Below are 18,986 nucleotides of genomic sequence, written 5' to 3' on the forward strand. Positions count from 1 at the left end.
CGGGAAAAAGGCAATGTAACATATAAAGGAAGATCTATTATAATAATACCAGACTTCTCAATGCAGACTCTAAAAGCCAGAAGGGCTTAGACTGATGTGCTGCAAAATCTGAGAGAACATAGATATCAGCCCATACTACTATACCCAGAAAACTTTCAGTCACCATAGGTGGAGAAAACAAGATATTTCAAGAGAAAGTCAAATTTAAACAATATCTACCTAGAACTCCAGCTTTACAGAAGGCACTAGAGAGAAAACTTCAATCTGAAGAAGCTATCAGATACAAGAAAACACAAGGAATAAGGCATCCCACACCAGGGAATCCAAAGAAGTGGAAGAAAAACTCTCACCATAACAACAAAATAATGGAAATCAATAAGCACTGCTCATTGGTAATTCTCAACATCAATGATCTCAATTCCACAACAGAAAGGAACAGAGTAACATATTTGATTCAAAAACAAGGTCCATCCTTCTGCTGCATTCAAGAAACACACGGTAATATCAAAGATAGAATTTACTTCAGGGCTAAAAACTAGAAAAACATATTCCAAACAAATGGACTCAAGAAGTAAGCTTTTGTAGCCATTTTCATATCTGACGAAATAGACTCAAACTGAAACTAACCAGAAGAGATAGGGAAGATTATTACACATATATCAAAGGGAACAATTTCATCAAGAGGATAGTACTATTCTCAAAATTTTTTCATTAAACACAAGGGTAGCCAACTTCATAAAAAGAAACATTATTACAGCTAAAACCACATAGCACTAATAGACACGTCATCCAGACAAGAACTGTTAGAATACATTGTGTGAAGGTATGTGTCTGTATATTCAACTGTTGATTGCTAAACCGGCAGAAAGCTAAGTACTAACCAGATCTTGGTATTGCTATTTCTGTGGTCTGTCACTGGTCTTATATTTTATAAATATTCATCCTTCCTCATGTGCCTGTTGGTTGAAATAAAAAAGCTGACCACCAATAGCTGGGCAGAAAGTGGAGGGCAGAACTTCTGAGAGAAAGAAGGACTCTGACAGCAAAAACAGGAGATTCACCTGAGGGACACAAAGGCAAATGGACAAACAGGAACAGGAACAAAGAGGCAGAGCTAGCTAGCTAGATGGTGGGACATAGTGCCAGGATTAGTGGGGTTAGGCTAGATAGATGGCTGGGAATCTGCCTGTCTGAAAGGCCTAAGTTTAAAATATTAAAAGGCCTCTGTGTCATTATTTATAGTGCTAGTGGGTCTGAAAGTCCCACTATAAAAAAACTAAACAGAAAACTGATGTAGATAACTGAGATTTTAAGCCAAACGGACCTAATATATTTACAGAACATTTCACCCAACACAAAAGAATATGTGTTCTTCCCAGCTCCTCATGGAACTTTCTCCAAAACTGACCACATACTTATACTCAAAGCAAATCTCACTAGAAACAAGAAAATTGAACTAACACCCTGTATCCTACCGGACCACCGTGGATTTAAGGTGGATAACAAACAACAGAAACAGCAGAAAGCTTACAAACTCATGAAAACCGAACAACTCACTCCTGAATGAAAAAGGATCAAGACATAAATTAAACTTTTAGAGTTGGATGAAATAAAAACAAAACATAACCAAAATTATAGGGCACACTGAAGGCAGTTCTAAAGCAAATTCATAGCACTAAATGCCTACATTAAGAAAAAATGAGATATCATATTACCAACTTAACAGTACTCAAAAGCTCCAGAAAACAACAACAACAACAACAACAAAACCAACCAAACAAATCACATCCCCAAAGAGTAGACATCAAGAAATAATCAGATTCATGGCTGAAATAAATAAACTCGACACAAAACCAAGAATCCAATGAAATGAAGAGTTGGTTCTTTGAGAAAATCAATAAGGTTGATTAACCCTTATCCAAATTAATTAAAAAGAAAAACAGAAAGAAAGATGCAAATGCTTAAGATTAGATATGAAAAGGAACATGACAACACAGGATATCCAGAGAATCAAAAGAACATATTTTTAAAAACCTGTATACCACTAAATTGGAAAAACATAAAAGAAATGGATAAATTAAATCAGAAAAGCAATTGAAACAGGCTTATAAATCCTAGTAAAATAAAATCACCAATTAAAAGTTTCCCAAGTTCAAAAGAAAAAAAATGTTTCCCAAGAAAAAAAATCCTGGAGACAGTTGTATTCAATGCAGAATTCTACCAGACATTGAAAAAAATTTAACACCAATACTTCTTAAATTAGTCCACAAACTATAAGGAGAAGGAACATTGTTTGATTCTTTTTATGAGGCCACAACTGCCCTGATACCTAAACCACACAAAGACCCAACAATGAAAGAAAATTACAAACCAATTTCCTTAGTAAATATAGATGCAAAATTCCTCAGCAAAATACTTGCAAGTTAAGGATAAAAACACAACAAAAAGATCATCCACCATGATTAGGCAGGCTTCATGCCAGAGATGCAGGAAAGGTTCAACATGTGCAAATCAATGAACATAATCCACCACATAAACAAACTGAAAGTCAAGAACCACATGATCATCTCTCACTAGATGCAGAAATGGCCCTTGACAAAACACAACACCCTTTCATGGTAAAAGTCCTAGAAATATTAGGGATACAATGGCCATATCTCAACATAATAAAGATGATTTATAGAAACTTCACAGCTTTTCTGCACTCCCCAGTATAACTTAAAGAGAAAACTTACACAATGTCCGGAGCCCTTGATGTCCTGCTGATGAAAGAGGAGGATGTTCTCAAATTCCTCTCCACAGGGACCCACTTAGGTGGCACCAACCTTGACTTCCAGATGGAGCAATACATCTACAAAAGGTTTGTTTATTTATTATTCACTTGGTTGTTTGGATTATTTTTTAGTTGTCAGGTTGTTTTCCAATAGAGAGAGAGTGTGTGTGTGGTTTTGGGTGGGTGGGGAAGTAGAGAAGATCTGGAAGGAGATGAGGGAGAGGGAAGGAAGGGAGAAAAGAAAAAACTAGAAACAATCCAGGTCACACTCATATTTTCCTAGAAGTCTGCCTACATATGAATAGGTAGGCAGAGAAAGGATTTACCCTCACTGAGATTCAACTTTGTAGGTTACTTTATAATCTATTTTAATCACTTACTGAAGATGTCAAATAGAGTTTTACATTAATTTTTTTTATTAGAGAATACATTGCTAGTTTCTGTAAGCAAATCCATGTAGATAAGACCTTAGATATTCAATGCAGTGTTACCCTTTACAAGTGGGAAAAATTAAGGTTACCATTTCTAGATCAGCATGGCTGTTAATTTCTGTACAACTGAGCAGAGAAAACTTAGGATAATTTTTTCAAAGTTGACAGAACAGCTAGTTTTCAAACATTCAGCTTATACACGTGTGTGTGTGTGTGTGTGTGTGTGTGTGTAAAATCAGTGTATTATGCAGCAAGAGCAGCAAGAGCTTTTCCAGGTTCTGCAATCATTTGAATAAAACTGTAGAAGTCTCCAGCACACCCCAATAAAAAAAATATTAAAAAACAAAATCCCAGAAAACAGCAAATTTCTGTTGCTATTGTGGTAACTGACACCATTTTTCAAATTAGCTTCTCAATCATCACCTGGATTCTCACATTTAAAAACTTTAAATTCAGGTGCATAATTGTATCTCAGTAATTTACTGATGGTGCTGTTCATTCACTGGATTTATTTTTTATTTTGTGTTTCTGTCTTGTAGTTGAAACTATGCTGAATTCTGGGAATATAGCAAAAAACTTCTGCATCAGAGAATGCTTAGGTTATTCTTGCTGTGTGTATTTTCTGAGCACTGTGCACTGAGTACAAACAGGTGTCTGAGCACATACAGTTGTGCTTATTCTCTTCTCAGAATCAGTTCTTACAATTCTCTGGTCAGTGAGTCTTTTACGGTTGGATCCATATTTATTGCTTAATCGCTGTATAAAGCTAGAAAATGGTAAAAAAGAGAAAGGAGAGGGAACAGGAGCATCATGATGTCACAATGGAGTACTGTGGTGGGACAATTCTGCAGTGTGATGTCAAAATTCAGCATCGTGTTGCAACAAGTCTACATTGTGATGGCACAGTGAAACATTCTGATGACCATTGTGAAGGTACAGTCCAGCACTATGATGTCGTCATGTAGCATTTGATAACACACTGGAATGTTGTAATGGCATAATATACTATTGTGATGCCACTCTGGAGCACAGTAATGACAAAGTGGGTCAAGGTGATGACACAACGCAGAACAGCAGTAAAATTAAGATGTATTGTAGCAGAGCTACAGAGCATTGTGATTTGACAATTCAGCAATGTGGTGGCACAATGGAATATTATCTTATTGCAATTGCATGTGTGATGGTGCAATGAAGCACTGTGGCACAGTAGAAGATTGTGCTGTTACAGTGCAGCTTGTGCTGTTGAAAGGAAGCATTTTGAGGGCACAATGCAACACTGTGATGATCCAGTCACACATTGTATTGTCCTGGTTTATTATGATGTCAAAGGCTACACTGCAGAGGCGTAACAGAGCACTCTGAAGGAAGATAACCATTGAGATGGAGCACAGTGGAGCATTGTGATGCCTCAATGCATACTGTGGCGTCAATAGCATGTGGTGGCACACTGCAGCACGTGCTGATATTTTGGAGCAATATGATGGCACAATGGAGCATTGTGACGTCATAATTGAACATCCACTACTGCAATGACACAAATGCAGCACTGTGAGAGTAAAATTAAAGATTGTGATGTTACAGTGAGCATTATGAAGACACAATGGAGTATTGTGATGTCATTACACTATTATGATAACACAAAGGAGAACTGTAATGGCAATATTCAAAATTGTGATGTCCCAATACAGTACTGTGATGGTAATATTGAGCATTATGATGGCACACACAATAGAGTATTGTGATGACACAGTGTAGCCAATAAGTGCTGTGATGTCACAATTCAGCCTAGTTATGTCATGATCCTACATTGTGGTGACACAATTTACTACTGTGGTGGAAAATATAGAGCAGTGTAATGTCACAATGCAGAATTATGATGATAGATGAAGTGCTGTGATGTCACAATTCAACATAGTAATGTCATGATCCTACATAGTGTACTACTAAGGTGAAAAAGATGGAGAATTGTGACATCACAGTTTAATACTGTGATGGCACAATGCAGTATTGTCATGATAGAATGGGACATTGTAATATTACAGTGAAGCATGGTGCTGTCATAATCCAGCATTGTGTTGGCACAATCAACTCCATAATGAAACAATATAGCATTGTGCTGGCATAATATGGAGTTGTGATGTCACAGAAGAGCTTGTGATGGTAAAATAGAGAATTGTGACATCATGGTGCAACGTTATTATGGCACAATAAGGCATTGCAATATCACAATGCAGCATTGAGATGACACTGTAGAGCAATGTGATGTCACCATGTAACATGCTGTAGCACAACAGAGCATTCTGATGGCACAGTGCAATATTGTGATGTAACAGAGCACAGTGATGTCATAGTTGAGCATTGTGGTGGCACAGTGCAATATTGTGATGTAACAGAGCACAGCGATGTCATAGTTGAGCACTGGGGTGGCACAGTGGAGCACGTGATGACCAAGTACACTATGGTGCTGGCATAATGGATGACTGTGACACCATAGTGTGCTATTGTGATGTGAAGATGCAGCATTGTGAGAGTACTGTGGAGTGCTTGGATGGCAAAAATGGAGAATTATGATGACATCATACATTACCATGGGAGTTCAATGGAGAATTGTGATGAAACAGAGGGTCATCATGATGTCACAGTATCCATTGTGATGGTAAAATGAAGCCTTGTGATGACACAATGCAGCCTTGTGATGAAACAGCCACATTGCAACCTCACAGTCTAGCATAATAGAGAACTGCAATGGCACATTGTAGCTCTGTGACATCAAAACGGTGCTTCTTGACCTATCTCAAGCTTCTAGTGTCTCCTGAAATGGAGCTGGATCAGAAAGAAAGAGCCATGGCAGCCATGGGCTTTGACGAATTCTCCATGCCCACAGGCTCAGAGCTGGCTCTGCCTCCCCTGTTTGGTGTTCACATCCTGAAAAGTGAGCTACAGACAGAAGTGAAGTTTGTGTTTAATGGTCTCAGTGGTTCAGGACTTCAAGAGGAAGATGAAGATGAAGAAGCAGCCTGGGGTCACAGGTATTGCCAACAAGAACTAAATGAGACATGCTGAGAATCAATACTAAGAAGGAGCCTCCAAAGAAAGAGGGACTTTCCCTGCCCCAAAAACACCTGCAGCCCTCGACCCCAGCAACCCAGCCCCTCACAAAGGACTCAGTAGACAAAAGAGGCAGCTGGAACCATGGGTGGGGGCTTTGTGACCCCAGGGCTGGCCCCTGTGTAATGGGAACTCAGGGCTTAGGCCAAGGCATGATTATGAATGAGGAAGACTTTGGCTTTGAGGTAGATGAGGCCTTGGATTCAAGTTGGGTTTCTCCAAAACCAAATTGCTATCCTACCCTGCCCTAGTCAGCCCACCCTTTGACTAACCCTCTCTCCTCAATAAGCAGATTCCTTTAAAAAATGTAGCTGATTATGGTAAAATAGTGCATTGTTATGACAGTGCAAAATTATTTTGGCACAATGAAGCAGTGATGTCATAGTTCAGCATTTGGGGCACAATAGAGTGCTGTGATGATACCAAATATTATCATGATGCAATACTGCATGTGTGACACTAGAGCACTGTCATATCACAATAGAGCACTGTGATGAGACAATGGTGCATCATGATGCTACAATGTACAACTGTATGTCAAAATGGAGCATTGTTATGACAATGCAGCATTGTGACGTCATAGTTCATCATTGTGATGCAACAGTATATCCTGTCATATACAGGATAGAGCATTGTGATATTATTACAATAACAGTTATTGTTACACAATGAAGCATTCTGATATCATAGACAGCACTGTGATGAGGCAATATACTATTGTAATGAAACAATAAAGCACTTCAATGTAACAATAGAGCATTGTGAGGCAAAATTCAAGATTGTGATGTAACAATAAACCATTATGAAGAAATACTGTTCTATTTTGATGTCACAATTCAGTAGTGTGATGGTACAATGGAGCATTATGTTGGCACAATGTAGTGATGTAATGACAGTGCATATATAGTGTGATGCTAAAATGGAACATTTGGTGGCACAGTAGAACTCTGTGATATCATAATTCAGCATTTATATGACACAATAAAATGCTACAATGTCACAAAATATCATCATCATGATGGTGCCATGATGCAGCCTTGTGGTGACAATAAAGCATTTGGTGGCAAAATGAAGCATTGTTATAGTCCACTATTTTAATGGCACAATGAAGCACTCTGATCACACATCAGGGAGTTGTGATGGTACAAAGGCCTTTTAAGGACAAAATATAGCATTATGATGTCACAATTCAGCATTGTAATGGCATGATGTCATATGGTGATGTCATAATTCAACATTATAGTGGAAAGATGGACAAGGTGATGCTATACAATGTTCTGTAATGGCACAAAGGACCTATGTGAGGTCACAGTGTGGCACTGTGTTGTCATAACATAGATTTTGGTGGTCAAATGGAGCCTCGAGATGGCACAATGAAATATTGTTATATTAAATCATTGTAATGTCACAGTAACATTGTGATGACACAATAGAATTCACAATTAATCGGTGTGCTATCACAATGTATATTGAGATTATATAAATTATGGAATAACGAACACTGTGAGGACCAAATTCTGGATTGTGATATTACAATAGGGCACTGTGATGCCATAAGAGAGCAATGTAAGGAAATAAGAAGCATTGTCATGTCACAGGTACTATTAGGATGGGAAAAATGGACCATTGTAGCTACAACAAGTAGCATTTTGATGTCACAGAAGAATATATTACAATGCAGCCTATGATGGTGAAATTGAAAATTGTGATAACACAAAGCATTATGATTCAGTGGAGCATTCTGATGCAACAGTTTAGCATTCTGACCACACAGTGAACTATTGTGATGACTCAGTTGAGCACTGTGATGGAACAACTGAGAATTGTTTTAGGAAAATATAACATTGTGATAGCACAATGCAACACTGTGGTGTCACAGCGCAGCATTGTGATGTCACAGTGCAGCATGGTGAAGTCTGTGATGGCACAATAGAGAACAGTGAAGTAACAATTCAGCATTGTGATGGAACAATGGAACACTGTGATGTCACAATATACTCTTGTGGTGGCTCAATAAAACATTGTGATCAGACAGTGCAGCAGTGTGGTGGCATAACACAGTTATGATGTCATAGTAGAACATTATGATGTCACAAAGTACCATTGTAGTGGCACAATAAAACACTGTAATAAAGCAGTGCCACATTGTGGTGGCACAATTCTTCATTGTGAGGAAAATACAGCATTGTGAAGGAACGATACAACATCACAACGACAAAATAGAACAACATAACTTTAAACTTTATCAGTGTAACGTCATAATTCATGGCTGCGTTCTCACAATTCACTATTTGGTAATGCAGTACAGCAGTGGGATGTACGTTGGTACAGTGGTCACACAATGAACCATTTGTGTGTTATAGTGGGTCACTGTGGCCTCCCAACAAACTACGTGATGACACAATAAAACATCGCAATGAAACAATGTGGTACTATGATGGTAGCTTGCAGGATCTGTGAATCATAATGGAATGCTGAGTATCACAATGAAGCACTTTGATGGCAGAATGGTTCCTGGGAGTTACAATATTACAATGGCAGAGCAGTGTGATGGCTCACTGGAGTACTGTGATGCCACAGATGACTATTATGGTAACAGGCTGACTTGAGGCGTCATAACTCAGCACTGTGAGGCAGGAATGAAGCACTGAGGTGGCACAGTGGAGAAGCTTAAGAATGGAGTCTCCCCCCCAGGCCTGCTGCAGACCACTTACAGGGGCCTGTCCCCCCCTCTGTTTTTTTATTTCCTGGGGACTCTAACAAGGCTCTTAGCAAACCCAGCGTTCCTGTGGACCCTCTCAGCTTCCCCACTTCTAGCCCCCTCCCATTCTTTGTGTCAACACCCAATACCTACAAATACATTCTACCTGAGACCCCTGCTGTTCCAGTTCCAGCTGGCAGGAATGCAGATGCACTCCCTACCAGGCATCCCACAGCTGCTGTACTGCCCTAAGACCCAGAGGAGCCAACAGAAACCAAAGACTGTGACACCCACTGAAACAAAGACAAGGTCAGGTAGCTACACCTAGAATTACAATTGTGCCAAACACAGATGCATACACACCAGTGCAGAGCACAATCATTAACACCCAAGACAATATGTGCCCACTCCAGTAACCCACTACAGCAGACCCACAAGAAATGCAAAGGAGCTGAAGCACAAGACAAGGACTTCAAAATAGCTATAATGAATGTGTTTAAGGACATTACATAGGATATGAATAAATGCTTAAGTGAAGTCTGTGAAAATACAAACAAACCATGGAATGAAATGAGGAAAACAGTTCACAACATGCAAGTAGAAATAAGATCACTGCATTAACAGCAGAAATAAAATACAAATTGAGGTAAAACTGGAAATAAAAGAAATTTATAAACTCAAACAAAAACATCAGTGATAAACCTCACCAAAAGGTACAAGAGAGGGACAAGAGAATCTCAGACATTGAAGACAAGATAGAAGAAATGGGTACCTGTCAAAGAAAATGTTAAATCTAACAAACAAACAAACAAACACAAAAATCCAGGCAGAAAACATCCAGGAAATCTGAGACATTGTGAAAAGACCAAATCAATGAATAATAAAGATAGTTAAAGAAGAAACACATATTAAAGGCACAGAAAATATATTCAACAAAATTATAGAAGAAAAAAATTTCTAACCTAAAGAAGGAGGTCCCTGTCAAAGTATAAGAAACATACAGAATTTTGATGTGGTGGTGCACACCTGTAATCCCAGCACTCTCGGAGACTGAGGCAGGTGGTTCCCTGTGAGTTTGAAGCCAGCTGGTCTACAAAGTGAGTCCAAGACATCCAAGGACACATAAAGAAACCCTATTTCAAAAAAGCACAAGAAGCAGCAGAATAAGCAGAAGCAGAAACTGAAGCAGCAGAAGAACAAGAACAACAAAAAGAAAAGAACAAGAAGAACAACAAGAACAACAAGAAAAGAAGAAGAAAAAGAAGAGGAAGAAGAAAAAGAAGAAGAAAATCATACAGAACACCAAACAGACTAGACCAGAAAAAAAATTTTCTCTCATAGTAGTACATTGTGTAACCACAATGTAGCATCATGACATTACTCTGCTGAATTGTGACATCACAACACTTCTTGTATCATCATAATTCTGCATTGTGTCATTACAAGTTGAATTGTGACATTACAATGCTCTATGTTTTCCAGCACAGTAGTAAATTATGTCACCACAATGTAGGATCATGACATAACTAGGCTGAATTGTGACATCACAACACCTCTTGGCTTCAGTGTGTCATCACAATACTCTATTGTGTGTGTCATCACACTGCTCAATAGTACCATCACAGTACTGTATTGGGACATCACAATTTTGAATATTGCCATTACAAGTCTCTATTGTGCTATCATAATGGTGTAATGACCACATCACAATACTCCATTGTGTCTCCATAATGCTCACTGTAACATCACAATCTTTAATTTTGCTCTCACAGTGCTGCATTTGTGTCATCGCAGTAGTGGATGTTCAATTATGACATCACAATGCTCCATTGTGCCATCATATTGCTCCAAAATATCAGCACATGCTGCAGTGTGCCACCACATGCTATTGACACCACAGTATGCATGGAGGCATCACAATGCTCCACTGTGCTCCATCTCAATGGTTATCTTCCTTCAGAGTGCTCTGTTACGCCTCTGCAGTGTAGCCTTTGACATCATAGTAAACCAGGACAATACAATGTGTGACTGGATCATCACAGTGTTGCATTGTGCCTTCAAAAGCTTCCTTTCAACAGCACAAGCTGCACTGTAACAGCACAATCTTCTACTGTGCCACAGTGCTTCATTGCGCCATCACACATGCAATTGCAATAAGATAATATTCCATTGTGCCACCACATTGCTGAATTGTCAAATCACAATGCTCTGTAGCTCTGCTACAATACATCTTAATTTTACTGCTGTTCTGCATTGTGTCATCACCTTGACCCACTTTGTCATTACTGTGCTCCACTGTGGCATCACAATAGTATATTACCCCATTACAACATTCCAGTGTGTTATCAAATGCTACATGATGACATCATAGTGCTGGACTGTACCTTCACAATGGCCTACTGTTTCATCAGAAATGCCATCACAATGTAGACTTGTTGCAACACGATGCTGAATTTTGACATCACACTGCAGAATTGTCCCACCACAATACTCCATTGTGACATCATGATGCTCCACTGTTCTCTTTCTTTCTTTCACCATTTTCTAGTTTTAATACAGTGATTAGGCAATAAATATGGATCCAACAGAAAAAGACTCACTAACTAGAGAATTCTAAGAACTGGTTCTGAGAAGAAAGTAAGGACAAGGATGTGTGCTGCAGACACCTGTTGATACTCAGCGCACACTGCTCATAAGATACACACACCAAAGATAACCTAAACATTCTCTGCTACAGAAGATTTTTGCTATATTCCCAGAATTAAGCAGTTTCAACTACAAGGCAGAAACAAAAAACAAAATCTAAATTCACTGAATGAACAGCACCATCAATAAATTACTGAGATACAATTATGCACCTGAATTTAAAGTTTTTAAATGTGAGAATCCAGGTGATCAATGAGAAGCTAATTCGAAAAACTGTGTCAGTTACCATAATAGTAACAAAAATTTGCTGTTTTCTGGGATTTTGATTTTAACCTTTTTTTTTTATTGGCATGTGCTGGAGATTTCTGCAATTTTATTCAAATGACTGCAGAACCTGGAAAAGCTATTGCTGCTATTGCTGCATAATAAACTGATTTTACACACATACATATGTACACACACATATACGTAATCTGGATGTTTGGTAACTTGCTGTTCTGTCAACTTTGAAAAAAAATATTTTAGTTTTCTGTGCTCAGTTTTACAGAAATTAACAGCCATGCTGATCTAGAAATGATAACCTTAATTTTTCCCATCTCTAAAGGGTAACACTGCATTGAATATGTAAAGTCTTATCTAAATGGATTTGTTTACAGAAACTAGTAAAGTATTCTCTAATTAATGAAAAAAATAATGTAAAACTATATTCAACAGCTTCAGTAAGTGATCAAAATAGATTATAAAGTAACTTACAAAGTTGAATCTCAATGAGGGAAAATCCTTTCTCTGCCTACCTATACATACATGGCAGACTCCTAGGAAAATAATAGTGTGACCTCGATAGTTTCTACTTTTTTCTTTTCTCCCTTCCTTCCCTCTCCCTCATCTCCTTCCAGATCTTCTCTACTTCCCCACCCACCCAAAACCACACTCTTCCTCTATCTCCATTGGAAAACAACCTGACAACTAAGTAAACAACCAAACAACCAAGTAAACAAAAACAAAAACAAACAAACAAAAAAACAGAATATGACTAACTATTTGTCTCATTTAAAAAGAGACAAATATACAACACAGGAAACACATGTGGAATCAGATACACATTTGCTTACACAGAAATCCCATAAAACAAAATTGGAAACCATAATACATAAGCAAAAGACCTGTGAGGTACAAAAAAATGCAAAATGCCCTAACAGAGCATTATGAGACCAAAAAAAAAGGAAGGAAGCAAAGAAAAACCCTGTAAAAATACCACTGAGTTCTTTTCCTGTTGGCTATCTACTGCCGGGCACGGGGGCCTCCCCTTTGGTGTGGTTTGTATACCTAGTGAGACATCATTGGAGAGAACTGGTTTTTCCTTTGTGAGCAGTTGTGAATTGAAGAGTAATATAGCTGGATATCGAGGTAGATCTACTCCCTGCTTCCTGAGCAATCGCCATATTGAGATTTGAAACAGTTCACACCCCCATGGACAAAGAGTGCTTTCCTCTTTGGTTGGGGAAGGAGAGAATATATAGAGAAGTACATGAGGGAGTGGAAAGGAAGGGAGAAAAGAAAAAAGTAGAAACCATCCAAGTCCCCCTAATATTTTCCTAATATCCTCCCACATCCTCACCTGCATGAGCTGTCATTTGTTTTATTGGTGTTGCTTATTCTGGCTGGTGAAAGATGAAATCTCCAAGTACTTTTGACTTTCATCTTCCTGATGGCTAGGGACATTGAACATTCCTGTAAGTAATTCTTAGTCTTTTTTTTTTTCTTCTTTTGATAACTCTGATTAGATTAGTACCTTATCTTTTAATTGGGTTGTTTGTGTGCTTTTGATTTTTTTTTGGGGGGGGTTCTTTATATATTTTAGATAGTCACCCTTTATTGGATGTGTAGTTGGTAAAAATGTTTTCCTTCTTTTTTAATTTATTTTATTTTTATTTATTACAGTTTATTCACTTTATATCCCAGCTGTAGCCACCTCCCCCATCTCTTCCCAATCCCACCCTCCCTCCCTCATCTTCTCCTATAATGACCAGGGAGGTCTTCCTCCCCTTCCATCTGAACCTGGTCTATTAGGTCTCATCAGGACTGGCTTCATTGTCTTCCTCTGTGCACTGGTAAGGCTGCTCCCTCTACCCCCAGGTGGAGGTGATCAAAGAGGCAGCCCATGAGTTCATGTCAGAGATGGTCCCTGTTCCTATTACTGGGGAAACATCTTGGACACTGAGATGCCATAGGCTACCTCTGAGCATGGGTTCTAGGTTATCTCCATGTATGGTCCTTGGTTGTAGTATCAGTCTCACAAAAGACCCCTGTGCCCAGAATTTTGGGTTCTGTTGCTTTCCTTGTGGAGCTCCTGTCCCCTCTAGGTCTTTCTCTCTCCCCCCTTCTTTCATAAGATTCCCTGCACTCTGCCCAAAGTTTAGCTATGAGTCTTAGCATATGTCTTGATGCCCTGCTCGGTAGAGTTTTTCAGAGGCCCTCTGTGGTAGGCTCCTGTCTTGTTCCCTGTTTTCTCTCTCTTCCCATGTCCGTCCTGTTTGCCTTTCTGAATGAAGTTTGAGTATCTTACCCAGGGTCCTCCTTCTTGATTAGCTTCCTTAGGTGTACAGATTTTAGTATGATTATTCTATATTATATTTCTAATATCAACTTATAAGTGAGTATATACCATGTGTGTCTTTCTGCTTTTGAGATACCCACCATTTGCCTGCAAATTTCATGATTTCGTTTTTAATTGCTGGGTAGTATTCTATTGTGTAAAGTACCACAATTTCTGTATCCATTCCTCAACTGAGGGACATCTGGGTTGTTTCTAGCTTCTGGCTATTACAAATAAGGCTGCTACATACATGGTTGAACATATGTCCTTGTTATGTACTTGAGCATCTTTTGGATATATGGATATATGCAAAGGAGTGGTATAGCTGGATCTTGAGGAAGCACTATTCCTAATTGCCTAAGAAAACACCAGATAATGATTTCCAGAGTGGTTGTACAAGTTTACATTCCCACCAGCAATGGAGGAGGGTTCCCCTTTCTCCACATCCTCTGCAGCATGTGTTGTCCCTTGAGTTTTTTATCTTAACCATTCTGATGGGTATAAGGTGAAATCTCAGGGTCCTTTTGATTTGTATTTCCCTGATGACTAAGGATGTTGAGCACTTCTTTAAGTTTTTCTCTGCCATTCAGTGTTCCTCTATTGAAAATTCTCTGTTTAGGTTTGTACTTGATTTGTTGCTGTTTAACTTCTTAGGTTCTTTATATATTCTGGATATTAAGCCTCTTTCAGATGTAGGGTTGGTGAAGATCCTTTCCCAATCTGTAAGCTCTAGTTTTGTTCTGACAACAGTGTCCTTTCCTTTACAGAAGCTTTTCAGTTTCATGAGGTCCCATTTATTGATTGTTGATCTTAGAGCCTGTGCTGTTGTTGTTCTGTTCAGGAAGTTGTCTCCTGTGCCAATAAGTTCAGGGCTCTTCCTCACTTTTTCTTCTAACAGGTTTAGTTCGTCCATTTTTATATTGAGGTCTTTGATCCACTTGGATTTAGTTTTGTGCAGGGTGATAAGTATGGCTCTATTTGCATTTTTCTACATGTAGACATCCAGTTAGAGCCACACTATTTGTTGAAGATGCCATCTTTTTTTCCTTGTATGGTTTTCCCATCTTTGTCAAAAATTAGGTGTTCATAATTTTGTGGGTTTATTTCTGAGTCTTCTATTCAATTCCATTGAGCCACCATTTTGTTTCTATGCCAGTATCATGCAGTTTTTATTATTGTTGCTCTATATTAAAGCTTGAGAATAGGGATGGAGATACCTCCCCCTGAGAAGATCTTTTATTGTAGAGGATTGTTTTTAGCTATTCTGGGTTTCTGGCTATTCCATATGAAGTTGAGAATTTTTCTTCCAATGTCTTTAAAAAATTGTGTTGTTAATTCGATGGGAATTGCATTGAATCTGTAGATTGCTTTTGGTAAGATGGCCATTTTTACTATGTTAATCCTGCCAAGCCATGAGCATGAAAGATCTTTCCATCTTTTGATATCTTCTTCTGTTTTTTTTCTTCAGAGATTGAAAATTTTTTTCATACAAGTCTTTGATTTGCTTGGTTAGAGTTACACCAAGGTACTTTATGTCCTTTGTGGCTATTGTGAAGGGTGTTGTTTCCCTAATTTCTTTCTCAGCCCATTTGTCTTTTGTATACAGGAGGGCTACTGATTTTTTTAGTTGATTTTGTATCCAGTTGAAGGTGTTTATCACCTGTAGGAGTTCTCTGGTATAAGTTTTAGGGTCACTCATGTATACTATCATATCATTTGCAAATAGTGATACTTTGATTCCTTCCTTTCCGAAATGAATCCTCTTGATCTCCTTTAATTGACTTATTGCTCTAACAAAGATTTCAAGTACTATGTTAAAGAGGTATGGAGAGAGTGGGTAGCCTTGCCTTGTCTCTGATTTCAGTGGGATTGATTTAAGTTTCTCTCCATTTAGTTTGATGTTGGCTATAGGCTTGCTGTATATTGCCTTTACTATGTTTAGGTAAGTGCCTTGTATCCCTAATCTCTCCAGGACTTTAAACATAAATGAATGTTGGATTTTATCAAATGCTTTTTCAGAATCTAAGGAAATTATCATGGTCTTTTTCTTTCAGTTTGTTTATATGGTGGATTACATTGATGGATTTTCATATATTGAGCCACCCCTACATACCTGGGATGAAGCCTACTTGGTCATAGTGGATGATATCTTTGATGTGTTCTTTGGTTCGGTTTGTGAGTATTTTATTGAGTATTTTTGCATCAATGTTCATTAAGAGATATTGGCCTGAAATTCTCTTTCTTTGTTGGGTCTTTGTGAGGTTTAGGTATCAAGGTGACTATGGCTTCATAGAATGAGTTTGGTAATGTCCCTTCTGTTTTTATGTGGAATAGTTTGAAGAGTATTCAAACTATGTGGAATAGTTTGAAGAGTATTCAAACTATGTGGAATAGTTTGAAGAGTATTCAAACTATGTGGAATAGTTTGAAGAGTATTGGTGTTTGAACTTCTTTGAAGGTCTGGTAGAATTCTGCATGGAAACCATCTGGCCCTGGGCCCTGGGAGACTTTTGATAATAGCTTCTATTTCCTTAGGGGATATAGAAATATTTAATTGAGTTACTTGTTCCTGATTCAGCTTTGGCACGTGGAATCGATCAACAAAATTGTCCATTTCCTTTAGATTTTCAAAATTTGTGGCATATAGGCATTTGAAGTAAGACCTAACAATTGTTCGGATTTCCTTAGTGTCTGTTGTTATGTCCCCCTTTTAATTTCTGACTTTGTTGATTTGGATGGTGTCTGTCTGCCTTTTAAGTTAGTTTGGCTAAGGGTTTGTCTATCTTGTTGATTTTCTCAAAGAACCAGCTCTTGGTTTCATTGATTCTTTGAATTGTTTCTTATTTATTTCAGCCCTGAGTTTGATTATTTCCAGCTGTCTACTCCTCTTGAGTATGTCTGCTTCTTTTCCCCCCCCCCCCCCCCAGGGCTTTCAGGTGAGCCTTTAAGTTGCTTGTATGAGATGTTTCAAATTTCTTCTTTAAGGCACTTAGTGCTATGAAGTTTCCTCTTAGCACTGCTTTCATTGTGTCCCATAAGTTTGGGTATGTTGTGCCTTCATTTTCATTGAATTCTAGGATGTCTTTAATTTCTTTCTTTATTTCTCCCCTGACCCAGCTGTCATTGAGTAGCGAGTTGTTCAGTTTCTATGTGTGTGTGATATCACACTGATGAATTGTAAAGTTCACTTCTATTGTGTCATCACAATGTTTTACTGTGACATTACAACTTTACATTGTGCCATCTTGAGTCTCTATTGGACCACCAAAATCTATGTTGTGACAACACAATGCCACACTTTGCCATCAAAATACTCCACTTTGCCATCACAGCAGTACATTGTGCCATGGTAGTGCTAAATTACGACATCGAAAGTTTCCATTGTTTCATTATGGTGGTCCACGTTTGCCACCCCAAAGCTCCATTGTGATATCAGAATACCCTATTGTGCCATTGGGCTGTGGAATTGTCACATCACAGTGCTCCATAGTTTCATGTCATTGAACCTTTGTTTCATCACAGTGCTCCATTGTGATATCATTGTCCTGACTCTTGTCTTCAACAATGTCCCACTGTGACATCACAACAGTACAGTCTGATGACATAAGGGGAACTGTGACATTTCAGTGTTGTATTGTGCAGTCACAATGCTTCATTGCGCCACCACCATTTTGTGCAGTACTCCATTTTGCTATCACAGTAGGACCCTGCGACATCACAGTGTTCCATTGTTTCAACACAGCGCTCTGCTGTGCCACCATAATGTAGAATGGTGGTGTCACAATGCTGAATGGTGACATCACTACTCGTCACAATGCTTCATTGTGGCATAATGATATTTCATTGTGTCACCACAGTGGTCCATTTTACACCACAACTGACATTATGACATCGTAATGGTCTACTTTGTCATCATATGATGATTTGTAACATCACAGTAATCCATCCAGCCATCACAGTGTTCATCTGTCATCATAACGGTGTGTCGAAACATCATAATGACTCATTTTGTCTTCCCACTGCTGCATTTTGTCATGACTAGAAGTGCTCCATTGTGTCAACCCATCACTCTGATGTGCCACCACAACAGTTTGTTTCGTCGTTACAGTTGTGAATTGTGAGCTCACAGTGGTTCATAGTGATATCATAATGCTGAACTGTGACAGCGCTTTGCCCCACTGTGTTATTACATTGCGTCACTGTGCCTCCACGATGACGCATTTTAACCTCTTAGTGCTCCGTTGGGCCATCATAATGTTCCACTGTGGCACTAGTATGCTGGCCTGAAATTCACAACCCTTTTCCTCAGTTTCCCAAGTGTTGGGATTGTAGGTGTGTACCACCACGCCCAGATTTTTCATTTGTCTATTTGTACATTTATAATCTAATTGTACATTTATAATCTATTTGTAAATTTATAATTTGTACATTTATACTTTCCCTTGGCTTTGCATTACTGCCCTGCATCCTTTTGAGTCAACAAATAGTCCTTTTAGCATTTCTTATGAAGCAAGTCCAGCGGTGATAAATACCTTCATCATTTGATTTCTGGGGATGTCTTAACTTTTTCTTGATTTCTAATCAATGGTTTTATTAGTTACAGTGTTTTGTTTTGTTTTTTGACAGACTTTTTTCTTTTAGTATTTGAAATGCATAATTCTTTTACTCTCTGGCCTGCAAAATTTCTCCAGAAGAATATTCTACCAATAGACTTGTGAGGTGGCCTTGTAC

The sequence above is a fragment of the Meriones unguiculatus genome, chromosome 14 (assembly GCF_030254825.1).
Source record: "Meriones unguiculatus strain TT.TT164.6M chromosome 14, Bangor_MerUng_6.1, whole genome shotgun sequence".
NCBI classification, from domain to species: domain Eukaryota; kingdom Metazoa; phylum Chordata; class Mammalia; order Rodentia; family Muridae; genus Meriones; species Meriones unguiculatus.